Below are 23631 nucleotides of genomic sequence, written 5' to 3' on the forward strand. Positions count from 1 at the left end.
AACCCCAGCGTAGCTCCATCTCTGCTCTAGAGGTCCTCAGTGATAATGACTGTATGTTATTGTCCTCCCAGCCAGAGAGATGAACCCCAGTGTAGCTCCATCTCTGCTCTAGAGGTCCTCAGTGATAATGACTGTATGTTATTGTCCTCCCAGCCAGAGAGATGAACCCCAGTGTAGCTCCATCTCTGCTCTAGAGGTCCTCAGTGATAATGACTGTATGTTATTGTCCTCCCAGCCAGAGAGATGAACCCCAGCGTAGCTCCATCTCTACTCTAGAGGTCCTCAGTGATAATGACTGTATGTTATTGTCCTCCCAGCCAGAGAGATGAACCCCAGTGTAGCTCCATCTCTGCTCTAGAGGTCCTCAGTGATAATGACTGTATGTTATTGTCCTCCCAGCCAGAGAGATGAACCCCAGTGTAGCTCCATCTCTGCTCTAGAGGTCCTCAGTGATAATGACTGTATGTTATTGTCCTCCCAGCCAGAGAGATGAACCCCAGCGTAGCTCCATCTCTGCTCTAGAGGTCCTCAGTGATAATGACTGTATGTTGTTATTGTCCTCCCAGCCAGAGAGATGAACCCCAGCGTAGCTCCATCTCTGCTCTAGAGGTCCTCAGTGATAATGACTGTATGTTATTGTCCTCCCAGCCAGAGAGATGAACCCCAGTGTAGCTCCATCTCTGCTCTAGAGGTCCTCAGTGATAATGACTGTATGTTATTGTCCTCCCAGCCAGAGAGATGAACCCCAGCGTAGCTCCATCTCTACTCTAGAGGTCCTCAGTGATAATGACTGTATGTTATTGTCCTCCCAGCCAGAGAGATGAACCCCAGCGTAGCTCCATCTCTGCTCTAGAGGTCCTCAGTGATAATGACTGTATGTTATTGTCCTCCCAGCCAGAGAGATGAACCCCAGTGTAGCTCCATCTCTGCTCTAGAGGTCCTCAGTGATAATGACTGTATGTTATTGTCCTCCCAGCCAGAGAGATGAACCCCAGTCTAGCTCCATCTCTACTCTAGAGGTCCTCAGTGATAATGACTGTATGTTATTGTCCTCCCAGCCAGAGAGATGAACCCCAGCGTAGCTCCATCTCTACTCTAGAGGTCCTCAGTGATAATGACTGTATGTTATTATCCTCCCAGCCAGAGAGATGAACCCCAGCGTAGCTCCATCTCTACTCTAGAGGTCCTCAGTGATAATGACTGTATGTTATTGTCCTCCCAGCCAGAGAGATGAACCCCAGCGTAGCTCCATCTCTGCTCTAGAGGTCCTCAGTGATAATGACTGTATGTTATTGTCCTCCCAGCCAGAGAGATGAACCCCAGCGTAGCTCCATCTCTGCTCTAGAGGTCCTCAGTGATAATGACTGTATGTTATTGTCCTCCCAGCCAGAGAGATGAACCCCAGTGTAGCTCCATCTCTGCTCTAGAGGTCCTCAGTGATAATGACTGTATGTTATTGTCCTCCCAGCCAGAGAGATGAACCCCAGTGTAGCTCCATCTCTGCTCTAGAGGTCCTCAGTGATAATGACTGTATGTTATTGTCCTCCCAGCCAGAGAGATGAACCCCAGTGTAGCTCCATCTCTGCTCTAGAGGTCCTCAGTGATAATGACTGTATGTTATTGTCCTCCCAGCCAGAGAGATGAACCCCAGTGTAGCTCCATCTCTGCTCTAGAGGTCCTCAGTGATAATGACTGTATGTTATTGTCCTCCCAGCCAGAGAGATGAACCCCAGTGTAGCTCCATCTCTGCTCTAGCAGGTCCTCAGTGATAATGACTGTATGTTATTGTCCTCCCAGCCAGAGAGATGAACCCCAGTGTAGCTGCCATCTCTGCTCTAGCAGTCCTCAGTGTCCTCCTTCTCAGCCTGCTGGTCCTCTTCCTACTGATGCTGCGTAAGAAACACCTGCAGATGGCCAGGTGAGATATGGGGGAGCTGTCCACGTAATGAACACACCAGCCTGACACTAACCGTTCTACAGTTCTGGCTTTAATATATTTCTGTCAGAAGATTAAGAAAAATAGAGCTGAACAAGTACAGCCACTGTCTCCTCCTCCCTCCCCCCCCCGACTGCCAAGACCACTGGCTCCTCTCCCTCTGACTACCAAGACCACTGGCCCCTCCTCTCCCCCCTGACTACCAAGACCACTGGCTCCTCCTCTCCCCCCTGACTACCATGACCACTGGCTCCTCTCCCCCTGACTACCATGACCACTGGCTCCTCTCCCCCTGACTACCATGACCACTGGCTCCTCTCCCCTGACTACCATGACCACTGGCTCCTCTCCCCCTGACTACCATGACCACTGGCTCCTTTCCTCCCCTGACTACCAAGACCACTGGCTCCTCTCCTCCTGATTACCATGACCACTGGCTCCTCTCCCCTGATACCATGACCACTGGCTCCTCTCCCCTGACTACCATGACCACTGCTCCTCTCCCCCTGACTACCATGACCACTGGCTCCTCTCCCCTGACTACCATGACCACTGATTCCTCTCCCCCCTGACTACCATGACCACTGGCTCCTCTCCCCTGACTACCATGACCACTGGCTCCTCTCCCCCTGACTACCATGACCACTGGCTCCTCCCCTGACTACCATGACCACTGACTCCTCTCCCCTGACTACCAAGACCACTGGCTCCTCTCCCCCCTGACTACCATGACCACTGGCTCCTCTCCCCTGACTACCATGACCACTGGCTCCTCTCCCCTGACTACCATGACCACTGGCTCCTCTCCCCCTGACTACCAAGACCACTGACTCCTCTCCCCCTGACTACCATGACCACTGGCTCCTCTCCCCTGACTACCATGACCACTGGCTCCTCTCCCCCTGACTACCATGACCACTGGCTCCTCTCCCCCTGACTACCAAGACCACTGGCTCCTCTCCCCCTGACTACCAAGACCACTGACTCCTCTCCCCTGACTACCAAGACCACTGGCTCCTCTCCCCCTGACTACCATGACCACTGGCTCCTCTCCCCCCTGACTACCAAGACCACTGGCTCCTCTCCCCCTGACTACCAAGACCACTGGCTCCTCTCCCCCAGACTACCATGACCACTGACTCCTCTCCCCCCTGACTACCAAGACCACTGGCTCCTCTCCCCTGACTACCATGACCACTGGCTCCTCTCCCCCTGACTACCATGACCACTGGCTCCTCTCCCCTGACTACCATGACCACTGGCTCCTCTCCCCTGACTACCAATGACCACTGGCTCCTCTCCTCTGACTACCATGACCACTGGCTCCTCTCCCCTGACTACCATGACCACTGGCTCCTCTCCCCTGACTACCATGACCACTGGCTCCTCTCCCCTGACTACCATGACCACTGGCTCCTCTCCCTGACTACCAAGACCACTGGCTCCTCTCCCCCTGACTACCATGACCACTGGCTCCCTCCCCTGACTACCAAGACCACTGGCTCCTCCCCCTGACTACCATGACCACTGGCTCCTCTCCCCCTGACTACCAAGACCACTGACTCCTCTCCCCCTGACTACCATGACCACTGGCTCCTCTCCCCTGACTACCAATGACCACTGGCTCCTCTCCCCTGACTACCATGACCACTGGCTCTCTCCCCCTGACTACCATGACCACTGGCTCTGTATGTTATTTCTCCCCTGACTACCAAGACCACTGGCTCCTCTCCTCCTGACTACCAAGACCACTGGCTCCTTTCCTCCCCTGACTACCATGACCACTGGCTCCTCTCCCCTGACTACCATGACCACTGGCTCCTCTCCCCCTGACTACCATGACCACTGGCTCCTCTCCCCCCTGACTACCATGACCACTGGCTCCTCTCCCCCTGACTACCAAGACCACTGGCTCCTCTCCCCCTGACTACCAAGACCACTGGCTCCTCTCCCTCCTGACTACCATGACCACTGGCTCCTCTCCCCCTGACTACCAAGACCACTGGCTCCTCTCCCCCTGACTACCATGACCACTGGCTCCTCTCCCCCTGACTACCATGACCACTGGCTCCTCTCCCCTGACTACCAAGACCACTGGCTCCTCTCCCCCCTGACTACCATGACCACTGGCTCCTCTCTGACTACCATGACCACTGGCTCCTCTCCCCTGACTACCATGACCACTGGCTCCTCTCCCCCTGACTACCATGACCACTGGCTCCTCTCCCCCTGACTACCATGACCACTGGCTCCTCTCCCCTGACTACCAAGACCACTGGCTCCCTCTCCCCTGACTACCATGACCACTGACTCCTCTCCCCCTGACTACCATGACCACTGACTCCTCTCCCCTGACTACCATGACCACTGGCTCCTCTCCCCTGACTACCATGACCACTGGCTCCTCTCCCCTGACTACCATGACCACTGGCTCCTCTCCCCCTGACTACCATGACCACTGGCTCCTCTCCCCTGACTACCATGACCACTGGCTCCTCTCCCCCTGACTACCATGACCACTGGCTCCTCTCCCCCCTGAGGACCACTGGCTCCTCTGTGACTACCATGACCACTGGCTCCTCTCCCCTGACTACCATGACCACTGGCTCCTCTCCCCTGACTACCATGACCACTGGCTCCTCTCCCCCTGACTACCATGACCACTGGCTCCTCCTCTCCCCTGACTACTGGCTCCTCTCCCCCAAGACCACTGACTCCTCTCCCCCTGACTACCAAGACCACTGGCTCCTCTCCCCCTGACTACCATGACCACTGGCTCCTCTCCCCTGACTACCAATGACCACTGGCTCCTCTCCCCCTGACTACCAAGACCACTGGCTCCTCTCCCCAGACTACCATGACCACTGACTCCTCTCCCCCTGACTACCAAGACCACTGGCTCCTCTCCCCTGACTACCATGACCACTGGCTCCTCTCCCCCTGACTACCATGACCACTGGCTCCTCCTCCCCCTGACTACCATGACCACTGGCTCCTCTCCCCTGACTACCATGACCACTGGCTCCTCTCCCCTGACTACCAATGACCACTGGCTCCTCTCCCCCTGACTACCATGACCACTGGCTCCTCTCCCCCTGACTCCCATGACCACTGGCCCCTCTCCCCCTGACTACCAAGACCACTGGCTCCTCTCCCCTGACTACCATGACCACTGGCTCCTCTCCCCCTGACTACCATGACCACTGGCTCCTCTCCCCCTGACTACCATGACCACTGGCTCCTCTCCCCTGACTACCAAGACCACTGGCTCCTCTCCCCTGACTACCATGACCACTGGCTCCCTCTCCCCTGACTACCATGACCACTGGCTCCTCTCCCCCTGACTACCATGACCACTGGCTCCTCCCTCTGACTACCATGACCACTGGCTCCTCTCCCCCTGACTACCAAGACCACTGGCTCCTCTCCCCCTGACTACCATGACCACTGGCTCCTCTCCCCTGACTACCATGACCACTGGCTCCTCTCCCCCTGACTACCATGACCACTGGCTCCTCTCCCCTGACTACCAAGACCACTGGCTCCTCTCCCCCTGACTACCATGACCACTGGCTCCTCTCCCCTGACTACCATGACCACTGGCTCCTCTCCCCCCTGACTACCATGACCACTGGCCCTCTCCCCCTGACTACCATGACCACTGGCTCCTCTCCCCCTGACTACCATGACCACTGGCTCCTCTCCCCCCTGACTACCATGACCACTGGCTCCTCTCCCCCTGACTACCATGACCACTGGCTCCTCTCCCCTGACTACCATGACCACTGGCTCCTCTCCCCCTGACTACCATGACCACTGGCTCCTCTCCCCCTGACTACCATGACCACTGGCTCCTCTCCCCCTGACTACCATGACCACTGACTCCTCTCCCCTGACTACCATGACCACTGGCTCCTCTCCCCCTGACTACCATGACCACTGGCTCCTCTCCCCCTGACTACCATGACCACTGGCTCCTCTCCCCCCTGACTACCATGACCACTGGCTCCTCTCCCCCTGACTACCATGACCACTGGCTCCTCTCCCCTGACTACCATGACCACTGGCTCCTCTCCCCTGACTACCATGACCACTGGCTCCTCCCCCCCCTGACTACCATGACCACTGGCTCCTCTCCCCCTGACTACCATGACCACTGGCTCCTCTCCCCCCTGACTACCATGACCACTGGCTCCTCTCCCCCTGACTACCATGACCACTGGCTCCTCTCCCCCCTGACTACCATGACCACTGGCTCCTCTCCCCCTGACTACCAAGACCACTGACCACTGGCTCCTCTCCCCTGACTACCATGACCACTGGCTCCTCTCCCCCCTGACTACCAAGACCACTGGCTCCTTTCCTCCCCTGACTACCAAGACCACTGGCACCTCTCCCCTGACTACCAAGACCACTGGCTCCTTTCCTCCCCTGACTACCATGACCACTGGCTCCTCTCCCCCTGACTACCATGACCACTGGCTCCTCTCCCCCTGACTACCATGACCACTGGCTCCTCTCCCCCCTGACTACCATGACCACTGGCCCCTCTCCCTCCTGACTACCATGACCACTGGCTCCTCTCCCCCTGACTACCAAGACCACTGGCTCCTCTCCCCCTGACTACCATGACCACTGGCTCCTCTCCCCTGACTACCATGACCACTGGCTCCTCTCCCCCTGACTACCAAGACCACTGGCTCCTCTCCCCTGACTACCATGACCACTGGCTCCTCTCCCCCCTGACTACCAAGACCACTGACTCCTCTCCCCTGACTACCATGACCACTGGCTCCTCTCCCCCCCTGACTACCATGACCACTGGCTCCTCTCCCCCTGACTACCATGACCACTGGCTCCTCTCCCCTGACTACCATGACCACTGGCTCCTCTCCCCCTGACTACCATGACCACTGGCTCCTCTCCCCCTGACTACCATGACCACTGACTCCTCTCCCCCTGACTACCAAGACCACTGGCTCCTCTCCCCTGACTACCAAGACCACTGGCCCCTCTCCCCCTGACTACCATGACCACTGGCTCCTCTCCCCTGACTACCATGACCACTGGCTCCTCTCCCCCTGACTACCATGACCACTGGCTCCTCTCCCCCTGACTACCATGACCACTGGCTCCTCTCCCCCTGACTACCATGACCACTGGCTCCTCTCCCCTGACTACCATGACCACTGGCTCCTCTCCCCCTGACTACCATGACCACTGGCTCCTCTCCCCCTGACTACCATGACCACTGGCTCCTCTCCCCCTGACTACCAAGACCACTGGCTCCTCTCCCCTGACTACCATGACCACTGGCTCCTCTCCCCTGACTACCATGACCACTGGCTCCTCTGACCACTGGCTCCCCCCTGACTACCAAGACCACTGACTCCTCTCCCCTGACTACCATGACCACTGGCTCCTCTCCCCCTGACTACCAAGACCACTGACTCCTCTCCCCCCCTGACTACCATGACCACTGGCTCCTCTCCCCCTGACTACCATGACCACTGGCTCCTCTCCCCCTGACTACCATGACCACTGGCTCCTCTCCCCCTGACTACCATGACCACTGGCTCCTTTCCTCCCCTGACTACCAAGACCACTGGCTCCTCTCCCCCTGACTACCAAGACCACTGACTCCTCTCCCCCTGACTACCAAGACCACTGGCACCTCTCCCCTGACTACCATGACCACTGGCTCCTCTCCCCCTGACTACCATGACCACTGGCTCCTCTCCCCCTGACTACCATGACCACTGACTCCTCTCCCCTGACTACCATGACCACTGGCTCCTCTGACTACCATGACCCCCTGACTACCATGACCACTGACTCCTCTCTCCCCCTGACTACCATGACCACTGGCTCCTCTCCCCCTGACTACCATGACCACTGGCTCCTCTCCCCCTGACTACCATGACCACTGGCTCCCTCTCCCCCTGACTACCATGACCACTGGCTCCTCTCCCCCTGACTACCATGACCACTGGCTCCTCTCCCCCTGACTACCATGACCACTGGCTCCTCTCCCCCTGACTACCATGACCACTGGCTCCTCTCCCCCCTGACTACCATGACCACTGGCTCCTCTCCCCTGACTACCATGACCACTGGCTCCTCTCCCCCCTGACTACCATGACCACTGGCTCCTCTCCCCCTGACTACCATGACCACTGGCTCCTCTCCCCCCTGACTACCATGACCACTGGCTCCTCTCCCCCCTGACTACCATGACCACTGGCTCCTCTACCCCCCTGACTACCATGACCACTGGCTCCTCTCCTCCTGACTACCATGACCACTGGCTCCCTCTACCCCCAGACTACCATGACCACTGGATCCTCTACCATGACCCCTGACTACCATGACCACTGGCTCCTCTCCCCAGACTACCATGACCACTGGCTCCTCTCCCCTGACTACCATGACCACTGGCTCCTCTCCCCCAGACTACCATGACCACTGGCTCCTCTCCCCCTGACTACCATGACCACTGGCTCCTCTCCCCTGACTACCATGACCACTGGCCCCTCTCCCCTGACTACCATGACCACTGGCTCCTCTCCCCTGACTACCATGACCACTGGCTCCTCTCCCCTGACTACCATGACCACTGGCCCTCTCCCCCTGACTACCATGACCACTGGCTCCTCTCCCCTGACTACCATGACCACTGGCTCCTCTCCCCCCTGACTACCATGACCACTGACCCCTCTCCCCCCTGACTACCATGACCACTGGCTCCTCTACCCCCCTGACTACCATGACCACTGGCTCCTCTCCCCCTGACTACCAAGACCACTGGCTCCTCTCCCCCTGACTACCAAGACCACTGACCCCTCTCCCCCTGACTACCATGACCACTGGCTCCTCCCACTAGTGTCCAGTGTAGATCAGGTCATTACCCACAGAGCCCCAGGTTAGATCTGCCTAGTGTAGATCAGGTCATTACCCACAGTGCCCCAGGTTAGATCTGCCCAGTGTAGATCAGGTCATTATCCACAGAGCCTGTTAATAGATAGAATACTAGCATTTTTGGTTAAAGCATTTTCAATTCCTCTTTATTGTTTTAGTCATGAAAACATTTGACTTCCCCTTTTTATTGTTTTAGTCATCGTGTGGGTAATACAGTAAATGTGAGTTATCTTAGTGCTTGTAGCTAAATGCTGTCTTTCTTCCAGGGAGTGCGGAGCAGAAACATTTGTCAACTTCGCTTCGTTTGAGAGAGACAGCAAACTGCCCTACAACTGGTAGGAATTAACACATCTCTACACTGAACCACAAACCCAAAACAGAGAGAGGCTAGAGTTAATAACATCTAATCCAACTATCAGACCAGGGAGAGAGACAGCAAACTGCCCTACAACTGGTAGGAATTACCACATCTCTACACTGAACCACAAACCCAAAACAACTGCTGTCCTCAGTCAACCAGACTATCTGAATGTTCAAATCCATTGCTCTAATCCATCAGACCAGGGAGAGAGAGAGAGGGGCTACAACTCTGTTTAATACTGGCTAGAGTTAGTAGGAATAACCTCTAATCCAACTATCAGACCAGGAGAGAGAGAGAGACTACAACTCTGTTTAATACTGGCTAGAGTTAGTAGGAATAACCTCTAATCCAACTATCAGACCAGGGAGAGAGAGAGAGAGACTACAACTCTGTTTAATACTGGCTAGAGTTAGTAGGAATAACCTCTAATCCAACTATCAGACCAGGGAGAGAGAGAGACTACAACTCTGTTTAATACTGGCTAGAGTTAGTAGGAATAACCTCTAATCCAACTATCAGACCAGGGAGAGAGAGAGAGGGGCTACAACTCTGTTTAATACTGGCTAGAGTTAGTAGGAATAACCTCTAATCCAACTATCAGACCAGGGAGAGAGAGAGAGGCTACAACTCTGTTTAATACTGGCTAGAGTTAGTAGGAATAACCTCTAATCCAACTATCAGACCAGGGAGAGAGAGAGGGGCTACAAACTCTGTTTAATACTGGCTAGAGTTAGTAGGAATAACCTCTAATCCAACTATCAGACCAGGGAGAGAGAGAGAGGGGCTACAACTCTGTTTAATACTGGCTAGAGTTAGTAGGAATAACCTCTAATCCAACTATCAGACCAGGGAGAGAGAGAGGGGCTACAAACTCTGTTTAATACTGGCTAGAGTTAGTAGGAATAACCTCTAATCCAACTATCAGACCAGGAGAGAGAGAGACTACAACTCTGTTTAATACTGGCTAGAGTTAGTAGGAATAACCTCTAATCCAACTATCAGACCAGGGAGAGAGAGAGAGAGACTACAACTCTGTTTAATACTGGCTAGAGTTAGTAGGAATAACCTCTAATCCAACTATCAGACCAGAGAGAGAGAGAGAGACTACAACTCTGTTTAATACTGGCTAGAGTTAGTAGGAATAACCTCTAATCCAACTATCAGACCAGAGAGAGAGAGAGACTACAACTCTGTTTAATACTGGCTAGAGTTAGTAGGAATAACCTCTAATCCAACTATCAGACCAGAGAGAGAGAGAGAGACTACAACTCTGTTTAATACTGGCTAGAGTTAGTAGGAATAACCTCTAATCCAACTATCAGACCAGGGAGAGAGAGAGAGACTACAACTCTGTTTAATACTGGCTAGAGTTAGTAGGAATAACCTCTAATCCAACTATCAGACCAGGGAGAGAGAGAGAGAGACTACAACTCTGTTTAATACTGGCTAGAGTTAGTAGGAATAACCTCTAATCCAACTATCAGACCAGGGAGAGAGAGAGAGACTACAACTCTGTTTAATACTGGCTAGAGTTAGTAGGAATAACCTCTAATCCAACTATCAGACCAGGGAGAGAGAGAGACTACAACTCTGTTTAATACTGGCTAGAGTTAGTAGGAATAACCTCTAATCCAACTATCAGACCAGGGAGAGAGAGACTACAACTCTGTTTAATACTGGCTAGAGTTAGTAGGAATAACCTCTAATCCAACTATCAGACCAGGAGAGAGAGAGAGAGACTACAACTCTGTTTAATACTGGCTAGAGTTAGTAGGAATAACCTCTAATCCAACTATCAGACCAGGGAGAGAGAGACTACAACTCTGTTTAATACTGGCTAGAGTTAGTAGGAATAACCTCTAATCCAACTATCAGACCAGAGAGAGAGAGAGAGAGACTACAACTCTGTTTAATACTGGCTAGAGTTAGTAGGAATAACCTCTAATCCAACTATCAGACCAGGGAGAGAGAGAGACTACAACTCTGTTTAATACTGGCTAGAGTTAGTAGGAATAACCTCTAATCCAACTATCAGACCAGGGAGAGAGAGAGAGACTACAACTCTGTTTAATACTGGCTAGAGTTAGTAGGAATAACCTCTAATCCAACTATCAGACCAGGGAGAGAGAGAGAGACTACAACTCTGTTTAATACTGGCTAGAGTTAGTAGGAATAACCTCTAATCCAACTATCAGACCAGGGAGAGAGAGAGACTACAACTCTGTTTAATACTGGCTAGAGTTAGTAGGAATAACCTCTAATCCAACTATCAGACCAGGGAGAGAGAGAGAGACTACAACTCTGTTTAATACTGGCTAGAGTTAGTAGGAATAACCTCTAATCCAACTATCAGACCAGGGAGAGAGAGACTACAACTCTGTTTAATACTGGCTAGAGTTAGTAGGAATAACCTCTAATCCAACTATCAGACCAGGAGAGAGAGAGAGAGACTACAACTCTGTTTAATACTGGCTAGAGTTAGTAGGAATAACCTCTAATCCAACTATCAGACCAGGGAGAGAGAGAGACTACAACTCTGTTTAATACTGGCTAGAGTTAGTAGGAATAACCTCTAATCCAACTATCAGACCAGGGAGAGAGAGAGAGACTACAACTCTGTTTAATACTGGCTAGAGTTAGTTAGGAATAACCTCTAATCCAACTATCAGACCAGGGAGAGAGAGACTACAACTCTGTTTAATACTGGCTAGAGTTAGTAGGAATAACCTCTAATCCAACTATCAGACCAGGGAGAGAGAGAGAGACTACAACTCTGTTTAATACTGGCTAGAGTTAGTAGGAATAACCTCTAATCCAACTATCAGACCAGGGAGAGAGAGACTACAACTCTGTTTAATACTGGCTAGAGTTAGTAGGAATAACCTCTAATCCAACTATCAGACCAGGGAGAGAGAGACTACAACTCTGTTTAATACTGGCTAGAGTTAGTAGGAATAACCTCTAATCCAACTATCAGACCAGGGAGAGAGAGAGACTACAACTCTGTTTAATACTGGCTAGAGTTAGTAGGAATAACCTCTAATCCAACTATCAGACCAGGGAGAGAGAGAGAGACTACAACTCTGTTTAATACTGGCTAGAGTTAGTAGGAATAACCTCTAATCCAACTATCAGACCAGGGAGAGAGAGAGAGACTACAACTCTGTTTAATACTGGCTAGAGTTAGTAGGAATAACCTCTAATCCAACTATCAGACCAGGGAGAGAGAGAGAGACTACAACTCTGTTTAATACTGGCTAGAGTTAGTAGGAATAACCTCTAATCCAACTATCAGACCAGGGAGAGAGAGAGAGACTACAACTCTGTTTAATACTGGCTAGAGTTAGTAGGAATAACCTCTAATCCAACTATCAGACCAGGGAGAGAGAGACTACAACTCTGTTTAATACTGGCTAGAGTTAGTAGGAATAACCTCTAATCCAACTATCAGACCAGGGAGAGAGAGACTACAACTCTGTTTAATACTGGCTAGAGTTAGTAGGAATAACCTCTAATCCAACTATCAGACCAGGGAGAGAGAGAGACTACAACTCTGTTTAATACTGGCTAGAGTTAGTAGGAATAACCTCTAATCCAACTATCAGACCAGGAGAGAGAGAGAGAGAGACTACAACTCTGTTTAATACTGGCTAGAGTTAGTAGGAATAACCTCTAATCCAACTATCAGACCAGGGAGAGAGAGAGAGACTACAACTCTGTTTAATACTGGCTAGAGTTAGTAGGAATAACCTCTAATCCAACTATCAGACCAGGGAGAGAGAGAGAGACTACAACTCTGTTTAATACTGGCTAGAGTTAGTAGGAATAACCTCTAATCCAACTATCAGACCAGGGAGAGAGAGAGACTACAACTCTGTTTAATACTGGCTAGAGTTAGTAGGAATAACCTCTAATCCAACTATCAGACCAGGGAGAGAGAGAGACTACAACTCTGTTTAATACTGGCTAGAGTTAGTAGGAATAACCTCTAATCCAACTATCAGACCAGGGAGAGAGAGAGAGACTACAACTCTGTTTAATACTGGCTAGAGTTAGTAGGAATAACCTCTAATCCAACTATCAGACCAGGGAGAGAGAGAGACTACAACTCTGTTTAATACTGGCTAGAGTTAGTAGGAATAACCTCTAATCCAACTATCAGACCAGGAGAGAGAGACTACAACTCTGTTTAATACTGGCTAGAGTTAGTAGGAATAACCTCTAATCCAACTATCAGACCAGGGGAGAGAGAGAGACTACAACTCTGTTTAATACTGGCTAGAGTTAGTAGGAATAACCTCTAATCCAACTATCAGACCAGGGAGAGAGAGAGACTACAACTCTGTTTAATACTGGCTAGAGTTAGTAGGAATAACCTCTAATCCAACTATCAGACCAGGGAGAGAGAGAGAGAGACTACAACTCTGTTTAATACTGGCTAGAGTTAGTAGGAATAACCTCTAATCCAACTATCAGACCAGGGAGAGAGAGAGAGACTACAACTCTGTTTAATACTGGCTAGAGTTAGTAGGAATAACCTCTAATCCAACTATCAGACCAGGGAGAGAGAGAGAGACTACAACTCTGTTTAATACTGGCTAGAGTTAGTAGGAATAACCTCTAATCCAACTATCAGACCAGGGGAGAGAGAGAGAGAGACTACAACTCTGTTTAATACTGGCTAGAGTTAGTAGGAATAACCTCTAATCCAACTATCAGACCAGAGAGAGAGAGAGACTACAACTCTGTTTAATACTGGCTAGAGTTAGTAGGAATAACCTCTAATCCAACTATCAGACCAGGGAGAGAGAGACTACAACTCTGTTTAATACTGGCTAGAGTTAGTAGGAATAACCTCTAATCCAACTATCAGACCAGGGAGAGAGAGACTACAACTCTGTTTAATACTGGCTAGAGTTAGTAGGAATAACCTCTAATCCAACTATCAGACCAGGGAGAGAGAGAGAGACTACAACTCTGTTTAATACTGGCTAGAGTTAGTAGGAATAACCTCTAATCCAACTATCAGACCAGAGAGAGAGACTACAACTCTGTTTAATACTGGCTAGAGTTAGTAGGAATAACCTCTAATCCAACTATCAGACCAGGGAGAGAGAGAGAGACTACAACTCTGTTTAATACTGGCTAGAGTTAGTAGGAATAACCTCTAATCCAACTATCAGACCAGGGAGAGAGAGACTACAACTCTGTTTAATACTGGCTAGAGTTAGTAGGAATAACCTCTAATCCAACTATCAGACCAGAGAGAGAGAGAGACTACAACTCTGTTTAATACTGGCTAGAGTTAGTAGGAATAACCTCTAATCCAACTATCAGACCAGGGAGAGAGAGAGAGACTACAACTCTGTTTAATACTGGCTAGAGTTAGTAGGAATAACCTCTAATCCAACTATCAGACCAGGGAGAGAGAGAGAGGCTACAACTCTGTTTAATACTGGCTAGAGTTAGTAGGAATAACCTCTAATCCAACTATCAGACCAGGGGAGAGAGAGAGAGAGACTACAACTCTGTTTAATACTGGCTAGAGTTAGTAGGAATAACCTCTAATCCAACTATCAGACCAGGGAGAGAGAGAGACTACAACTCTGTTTAATACTGGCTAGAGTTAGTAGGAATAACCTCTAATCCAACTATCAGACCAGAGAGAGAGAGAGAGACTACAACTCTGTTTAATACTGGCTAGAGTTAGTAGGAATAACCTCTAATCCAACTATCAGACCAGGGAGAGAGAGAGAGACTACAACTCTGTTTAATACTGGCTAGAGTTAGTAGGAATAACCTCTAATCCAACTATCAGACCAGGGAGAGAGAGAGAGACTACAACTCTGTTTAATACTGGCTAGAGTTAGTAGGAATAACCTCTAATCCAACTATCAGACCAGGAGAGAGAGAGAGACTACAACTCTGTTTAATACTGGCTAGAGTTAGTAGGAATAACCTCTAATCCAACTATCAGACCAGGGAGAGAGAGAGAGACTACAACTCTGTTTAATACTGGCTAGAGTTAGTAGGAATAACCTCTAATCCAACTATCAGACCAGAGAGAGAGAGAGAGACTACAACTCTGTTTAATACTGGCTAGAGTTAGTAGGAATAACCTCTAATCCAACTATCAGACCAGGGGAGAGAGAGAGACTACAACTCTGTTTAATACTGGCTAGAGTTAGTAGGAATAACCTCTAATCCAACTATCAGACCAGGGAGAGAGAGAGAGAGGCTACAACTCTGTTTAATACTGGCTAGAGTTAGTAGGAATAACCTCTAATCCAACTATCAGACCAGGGAGAGAGAGAGACTACAACTCTGTTTAATACTGGCTAGAGTTAGTAGGAATAACCTCTAATCCAACTATCAGACCAGGGAGAGAGAGAGAGAGAGACTACAACTCTGTTTAATACTGGCTAGAGTTAGTAGGAATAACCTCTAATCCAACTATCAGACCAGAGAGAAGTTGTTGATAACAGACTAATGATGATTAATATAAGGGTTTAACGTTCATCCTAAACACACACATTTAATATAAAGGCTTAAAGACTGTCCCTTACGCCAGGCCTTGGCTTCATCCTAAACACACACCTCCCATCACTAAGCCATACCTCCTCACGGTGTGGTGACCAGAGTTAAAGACAGGTCACTATGGTAACAGGCTCAGACTGTATGGTGCATTAACAGTGTTGACCTCTGACAGGAACTACTCTGCTCTACCTCTCTGTCATTATACTAATGGTGTCTGTCTGTCTGTCTGTCTGTCTGTCTGTCTGTCTGTCTGTCTGTCTGTCTGTCTGTCTGTCTGTCTGTCTGTCTGTCTGTCTGTCTGTCTGTCTGTCTGTCTGTCTGTTCTGTCCCCACCTGTCTGTCTGTCTGTCTGTCTGTCTGTCTGTCTGTCTGTCTGTCTGTCTGTCTGTCTGTCTGTCTGTCTGTCTGTCTGTCTGTCTGTCTGTCTGTCTGTCTGTCTGTCTGTCTGTCTGTCTGTCTGTCTGTCTGTCTGTCTGTCTGTCTGTCTGTCTGTCTGAACCCTTCAGGCGAAGGAGCCTCTTTGCCTTCCTCACCCTCCTGCCATCCTGCCTTTGGACTGACTATCTGTTGGCTTTTTATATTAATCCTTGGTAAGTAACTGTTCTGGGGCCTGTGTTAGAAAGGCTGTCCTCTCTGCCTCCTTGGTAAGTAACTGTTCTGGGGCCTGTGTTAGAAAGGCTGTCCTCTCTGTCTCCTTGGTAAGTAACTGTTCTGGGGCCTGTGTTAGAAAGGCTGTCCTGTCTGCCTCCTTGGTAAGTAACTGTTCTGGGGCCTGTGTTAGAAAGGCTGTCCTCTCTGTCTCCTTGGTAAGTAACTGTTCTGGGGCCTGTGTTAGAAAGGCTGTCCTCTCTGTCTCCTTGGTAAGTAACTGTTCTGGGGCCTGTGTTAGAAAGGCTGTCCTCTCTGTCTCCTTGGTAAGTAACTGTTCTGGGGCCTGTGTTAGAAAGGCTGTCCTCCCTGTCTCCTTGGTAAGTAACTGTTCTGGGGCCTGTGTTAGAAAGGCTGTCCTCCCTGTCTCCTTGGTAAGTAACTGTTCTGGGGCGTGTTGGAAAGGCTGTCTTCTCTGCCTCCTTGGTAAGTAACTGTTCTGGGGCCTGTGTTAGGAAGGCTGTCCTCTCTGCCTCCTTGGTAAGTAACTGTTCTGGGGCCTGTGTTAGAAAGGCTGTCCTGTCTGCCTCCTTGGTAAGTAACTGTTCTGGGGCCTGTGTTAGAAAGGCTGTCCTCTCTGCCTCCTTGGTAAGTAACTGTTCTGAGGCCTGTGTTAGAAAGGCTGTCCTATCTGCCTCCTTGGTAAGTAACTGTTCTGGGGCCTGTGTTAGAAAGGCTGTCCTCTCTGCCTCCTTGGTAAGTAACTGTTCTGGGGCCTGTGTTAGAAAGGCTGTCCTCTCTGCCTGCTTGGTAAGTAACTGTTCTGGGGCCTGTGTTAGAAAGGCTGTCCTCTCTGCCTCCTTGGTAAGTAACTGTTCTGGGGCCTGTGTTAGAAAGGCTGTCCTCTCTGTCTCCTTGGTAAGTAACTGTTCTGGGGCCTGTGTTAGAAAGGCTGTCCTCTCTGCCTCCTTGGTAAGTAACTGTTCTGGGGCCTGTGTTAGAAAGGCTGTCCTCTCTGTCTCCTTGGTAAGTAACTGTTCTGGGGCCTGTGTTAGAAAGGCTGTCCTCTCTGCCTCCTTGGTAAGTAACTGTTCTGGGGCCTGTGTTAGAAAGGCTGTCCTCTCTGCCTCCTTGGTAAGTAACTGTTCTGGGGCCTGTGTTAGAAAGGCTGTCTTCTCTGCCTCCTTGGTAAGTAACTGTTCTGGGGCCTGTGTTAGAAAGGCTGTCCTCTCTGCCTCCTTGGTAAGTAACTGTTCTGGGGCCTGTGTTAGAAAGGCTGTCCTCTCTGCCTCCTTGGTAAGTAACTGTTCTGGGGCCTGTGTTAGAAAGGCTGTCCTCTCTGCCTCCTTGGTAAGTAACTGTTCTGGGGCCTGTGTTAGAAAGGCTGTCCTCTCTGCCTCCTTGGTAAGTAACTGTTCTGGGGCCTGTGTTAGAAAGGCTGTCCTCTCTGCCTCCTTGGTAAGTAACTGTTCTGGGGCCTGTGTTAGAAAGGCTGTCCTCTCTGCCTCCTTGGTAAGTAACTGTTCTGGGGCCTGTGTTAGAAAGGCTGTCCTCTCTGCCTCCTTGGTAAGTAACTGTTCTGGGGCCTGTGTTAGAAAGGCTGTCCTCTCTGCCTCCTTGGTAAGTAACTGTTCTGGGGCCTGTGTTAGAAAGGCTGTCCTCTCTGCCTCCTTGGTAAGTAACTGTTCTGAGGCCTGTGTTAGAAAGGCTGTCCTCTCTGCCTCCTTGGTAAGTAACTGTTCTGAGGCCTGTGTTAGAAAGGCTGTCCTCTCTGCCTCCTTGGTAAGTAACTGTTCTGGGGCCTGTGTTAGAAAGGCTGTCCTCTCTGCCTCCTTGGTAAGTAACTGTTCTGAGGCCTGTGTTAGAAAGGCTGTCCTCTCTGCCTCCTTGGTAAGTAACTGTTCTGAGGCCTGTGTTAGAAAGGCTGTCCTCTCTGCCTCCTTGGTAAGTAACTGTTCTGGGGCCTGTGTTAGAAAGGCTGTCCTCTCTGCCTCCTTGGTAAGTAACTGTTCTGAGGCCTGTGTTAGAAAGGCTGTCCTCTCTGCCTCCTTGGTAAGTAACTGTTCTGAGGCCTGTGTTAGAAAGGCTGTCCTCTCTGCCTCCTTGGTAAGTAACTGTTCTGGGGCCTGTGTTAGAAAGGCTGTCCTCTCTGCCTCCTTGGTAAGTAACTGTTCTGGGGCCTGTGTTAGAAAGGCTGTCCTCTCTGCCTCCTTGGTAAGTAACTGTTCTGGGGCCTGTGTTAGAAAGGCTGTCCTCTCTGCCTCCTTGGTAAGTAACTGTTCTGGGGCCTGTGTTAGAAAGGCTGTCCTCTCTGCCTCCTTGGTAAGTAACTGTTCTGGGGCCTGTGTTAGAAAGGCTGTCCTCTCTGCCTCCTTGGTAAGTAACTGTTCTGGGGCCTGTGTTAGAAAGGCTGTCCTCTCTGCCTCCTTGGTAAGTAACTGTTCTGGGGCCTGTGTTAGAAAGGCTGTCCTCTCTGCCTCCTTGGTAAGTAACTGTTCTGGGGCCTGTGTTAGAAAGGCTGTCCTCTCTGCCTCCTTGGTAAGTAACTGTTCTGGGGCCTGTGTTAGAAAGGCTGTCCTCTCTGCCTCTTTGGTAAGTAACTGTTCTGGGGCCTGTGTTAGAAAGGCTGTCCTCTCTGCACGCTGTCCTCTCTGCTCTCTGTCTGCTTGCTGTCTGCTTGCTGTCTGCCCTCTGTCTGCCCTCTGTCTGCCTACTGTCTGCACTCTGTCTGCCTGCTGTCTGCACTCTGTCTGCACGCTGTCTGCACTCTGTCTGCACTCTGTCTGCACTCTGTCTGCCTGCTGTCTGCTTGCTGTCTGCACTCTGTCTGCTTGCTGTCTGCACCCTGTCTGCACTCTGTCTGCACTGTCTGTCTGCACTCTGTCTGCACTCTGTCTGCCCTCTGTCTGCCCTCTGTCTGCTTGCTGTCTGCACTCTGTCTGCCATCTGTCTGCTTGCTGTCTGCACTCTGTCTGCACTCTGTCTGCCCTCTGTCTGCCCTCTGTCTGCCCTCTGTCTGCTTGCTGTCTGCTTGCTGTCTGCACTCTGTCTGCCATCTGTCTGCTTGCTGTCTGCACTCTGTCTGCACTCTGTCTGCTTGCTGTCTGCTTCCTGTCTGCCCTCTGTCTGCCCTCTGTCTGCACGCTGTCTGCACGCTGTCTGCCCTCTGTCTGCTCGCTGTCTGCACTCTGTCTGCCCTCTGTCTGCACTCTGTCTGCTCTCTGTCTACTTGCTGTCTGCACTCTGTCTGCCCTCTGTCTGCACTCTGTCTGCTCTCTGTCTACTTGCTGTCTGCCCTCTGTCTGCTTGCTGTCTGCACTCTGTCTGCTTGCTGTCTGCTTGCTGTCTGCCCTCTGTCTGCTTGCTGTCTGCCCTCTGTCTGCTTGCTGTCTGCCCTCTGTCTGCTTGCTGTCTGCTCTCTGTCTGCTTGCTGTCTGCACTCTGTCTGCCCTCTGTCTGCCCTCGGTCTGCTTGCTGTCTGCTCTCTGTCTGCTTGCTGTCTGCACTCTGTCTGCACTCTGTCTGCTTGCTGTCTGCTTGCTGTCTGCTTGCTGTCTGCACTCTGTCTGCATTCTGTCTGCATTCTGTCTGCACTCTGTCTGCACTCTGTCTGCACTCTGTCTGCACTCTGTCTGCACTCTGTCTGCACTCTGTCTGCCCTCTGTCTGCTTGCTGTCTGCACTCTGTCTGCTTGCTGTCTGCTTGCTGTCTGCACTCTGTCTGCTTGCTGTCTGCCCTCTGTCTGCTCTCTGTCTGCTTGCTGTCTGCACTCTGTCTGCTTGCTGTCTGCACTCTGTCTGCTTGCTGTCTGCCCTCTGTCTGCTTGCTGTCTGCCCTCTGTCTGCCTCTGTCTGCTTGCTGTCTGCACTCTGTCTGCTTGCTGTCTGCTCTCTGTCTGCCCTCTGTCTGCTTGCTGTCTGCCCTCTGTCTGCTTGCTGTCTGCTCTCTGTCTGCTTGCTGTCTGCACTCTGTCCGCACTCTGTCTGCCCTATGTCTGCTTGCTGTCTGCCCTCTGTCTCCTAGCTGTCTGCACTCTGTCTGCACTCTGTCTGCTTGCTGTCTGCACTCTGTCTGCACTCTGTCTGCACACTGTCTCCTAGCTGTCTGCACTCTGTCTCCTAGCTGTCTTCCCGCTGTCTCCTGCTGTCTGCACTCTGTCTGCTTGCTGTCTGCACTCTGTCTGCCCGCTGTCTGCCCGCTGTCTGCTTGCTGTCTGCCCTCTGTCTGCTTGCTGTCTGCACTCTGTCTGCTTGCTGTCTGCTCGCTGTCTGCACTCTGTCTGCTTGCTGTCTGCTTGCTGTCTGCATCGCTGTCTGCTTGCTATCTGCTTGCTGTCTGCTTGCTGTCTGCTTGCTGTCTGCTTGCTGTCTGCTGTCTCTGTCTGCACTCTTGCTGTCTGCTTGCTGTCTGCTTGCTGTCTGCTTGCTGTCTGCCCTCTGTCTGCCCGTTGGGTGGTGATGTGGGTCCAGTGGGGGTTGAATAAGGAAGCTCGGACGAGTCAAGTGTGTTTCTATCATCAATGAGTTGGGGATTTGGGACAGACATCACTTGAGCATGTTGCTGTTCTGTAGGTTATCCTCTATTGTCTAGAATGACAACAAGCAGTGATTTGATTGGATGTTGGATCAGTTCTGGTGGGAACTAAATGTCTGATTATAAAATGGTGGAATCAGGGATTTCTTCCCTCTGTGTTTTATAGGAGCAAGACTGCTTTAAAGAAACGGAAGCTAACAAGGTAACACTACTAGGAAAGAGATGTGTGTCTGCTGCAGTATGTGCTTGGGAGGAAATCTGTTCATCTGTGTGTGTTAATATGTGTGTGAGTGTGTTAATCTGTGTGTGAGTGTGTTAATCTGTGTGTGTGTGAACTGTGTTAATCCGTGTGTGTTAATGTGTGTGTCTGAAGTGTGTTAATCTGGGTGTGTGTGAAATGTGTTAATTATGTGTGTGTGTATGTTAATCTGTGTGTGAGGTGTTGTAACAATTCTCCTCCTCTTCTGAGAAGGAGTAGGAAATATCGGACCAATGCGCACTGTTCTGTGTGTTGTGTTTCAGCCCTGTCCAGCTGGATGACTGTTGTGTTTCAGCCCTGTCCAGCTGGATGACTGTTGTGTGTGTTGTGTTTCAGCCCTGTCCAGCTGGATGACTGTTGTGTTTCAGCCCTGTCCAGCTGGATGACTGTTGTGTTTCAGCCCTGTCCAGCTGGATGACTGTTGTGTTTCAGCCCTGTCCATCTGGATGACTGTTGTGTGTGTTGTGTTTCAGCCCTGTCCATCTGGATGACTGTTCTGTGTGTTGTGTTTCAGCCCTGTCCAGCTGGATGACTGTTCTGTGTGTTATGTTTCAGCCCTGTCCAGCTGGATGACTGTTCTGTGTGTTGTGTTTCAGCCCTGTCCAGACTGTTGTGTTCAGCCCTGTCCATCTGGATGACTGTTGTGTTTCAGCCCTGTCCATCTGGATGACTGTTCTGTGTGTGTTGTGTTTCAGCCCTGTCCAGCTGGATGACTGTTGTGTTTCAGCCCTGTCCAGCTGGATGACTGTTCTGTGTGTTGTGTTTCAGCCCTGTCCAGACTGTTGTGTTCAGCCCTGTCCATCTGGATGACTGTTGTGTTTCAGCCCTGTCCAGATGGATGACTGTTCTGTGTGTTGTGTTTCAGCCCTGTCCAGATGGATGACTGTTCTGTGTGTTGTGTTTCAGCCCTGTCCAGCTGGATGACTGTTCTGTGTGTTGTGTTTCAGCCCTGTCCAGCTGGATGACTGTTCTGTGTGTTGTGTTTCAGCCCTGTCCAGATGGATGACTGTTGTGTTCAGCCCTGTCCATCTGGATGACTGTTGTGTTTCAGCCCTGTCCATCTGGATGACTGTTCTGTGTGTTGTGTTTCAGCCCTGTCCATCTGGATGACTGTTCTGTGTGTTGTGTTTCAGCCCTGTCCATCTGGATGACTGTTGTGTTTCAGCCCTGTCCATCTGGATGACTGTTCTGTGTGTTGTGTTTCAGCCCTGTCCATCTGGATGACTGTTCTGTGTGTTGTGTTTCAGCCCTGTCCAGCTGGATGACTGTTCTGTGTGTTGTGTTTCAGCCCTGTCCAGGTGGATGACTGTTCTGTGTGTTGTGTTTCAGCCCTGTCCAGCTGGATGACTGTTCTGTGTGTTGTGTTTCAGCCCTGTCCAGATGGATGACTGTTCTGTTTCAGCCCTATCCAGATGGATGACTGTTCTGTTTCAGCCCTGTCCAGATGGATGACTGTTCTGTGTGTTGTGTTTCAGCCTTGTCCAGCTGGATGACTGTTGTGTTTCAGCCCTGTCCAGCTGGATGACTGTTGTGTTTCAGCCCTGTCCAGCTGGATGACTGTTCTGTGTGTTGTGTTTCAGCCCTGTCCAGCTGGATGACTGTTCTGTGTGTTGTGTTTCAGCCCTGTCCAGATGGATGACTGTTCTGTGTGTTGTGTTTCAGCCCTGTCCTGCTGGATGACTGTTGTGTTTCAGCCCTGTCCATCTGGATGACTGTTCTGTGTGTTGTGTTTCAGCCCTGTCCATCTGGATGACTGTTCTGTGTGTTGTGTTTCAGCCCTGTCCAGCTGGATGACTGTTCTGTGTGTTGTGTTTCAGCCCTGTCCAGACTGTTGTGTTCAGCCCTGTCCATCTGGATGACTGTTGTGTTTCAGCCCTGTCCATCTGGATGACTGTTCTGTGTGTTGTGTTTCAGCCCTGTCCAGCTGGATGACTGTTGTGTTTCAGCCCTGTCCAGCTGGATGACTGTTCTGTGTGTTGTGTTTCAGCCCTGTCCAGCTGGATGACTGTTCTGTGTGTTGTGTTTCAGCCCTGTCCAGCTGGATGACTGTTGTGTTTCAGCCCTGTCCATCTGGATGACTGTTGTGTGTGTTGTGTTTCAGCCCTGTCCATCTGGATGACTGTTCTGTGTGTTGTGTTTCAGCCCTGTCCAGCTGGATGACTGTTGTGTTTCAGCCCTGTCCAGCTGGATGACTGTTGTGTTTCAGCCCTGTCCAGATGGATGACTGTTGTGTTTCAGCCCTGTCCAGCTGGATGACTGTTGTGTGTGTTGTGTTTCAGCCCTGTCCAGATGGATGACTGTTCTGTGTGTTGTGTTTCAGCCCTGTCCAGATGGATGACTGTTCTGTTTCAGCCCTGTCCAGCTGGATGACTGTTCTGTGTGTTGTGTTTCAGCCCTGTCCAGATGGATGACTGTTCTGTGTGTTGTGTTTCAGCCCTGTCCATCTGGATGACTGTTCTGTGTGTTGTGTTTCAGCCCTGTCCATCTGGATGACTGTTC

The 23631-nt window shown here is 50.8% G+C and overlaps 1 long non-coding RNA gene and 1 pseudogene across 2 annotated transcripts; one reads left to right on the forward strand and one right to left on the reverse strand.

Annotated features, from left to right (window-relative positions):
* The window catches only part of LOC127925744 (receptor-type tyrosine-protein phosphatase O-like), a 119208-nt pseudogene that overhangs the window by 80365 nt on the left and 15212 nt on the right, over positions 1-23631 (forward strand).
* Positions 10157-13838, reverse strand: LOC127925748 (uncharacterized). 2 transcript variants are annotated; one of them, XR_008122137.1, is made up of 3 exons: positions 13592-13838; positions 10600-10761; positions 10157-10361 (listed from the first exon to the last, which is right to left on the reverse strand). It is a non-coding gene; the product is annotated as an uncharacterized LOC127925748 (long non-coding RNA). The 2 variants fall into 2 exon arrangements; XR_008122139.1 differs by lacking the exon at positions 10157-10361 and adding an exon at positions 10396-10519.

Source organism: Oncorhynchus keta, unplaced genomic scaffold, assembly GCF_023373465.1.
Source record: "Oncorhynchus keta strain PuntledgeMale-10-30-2019 unplaced genomic scaffold, Oket_V2 Un_contig_6200_pilon_pilon, whole genome shotgun sequence".
Taxonomy (NCBI): Eukaryota; Metazoa; Chordata; class Actinopteri; order Salmoniformes; family Salmonidae; genus Oncorhynchus; species Oncorhynchus keta.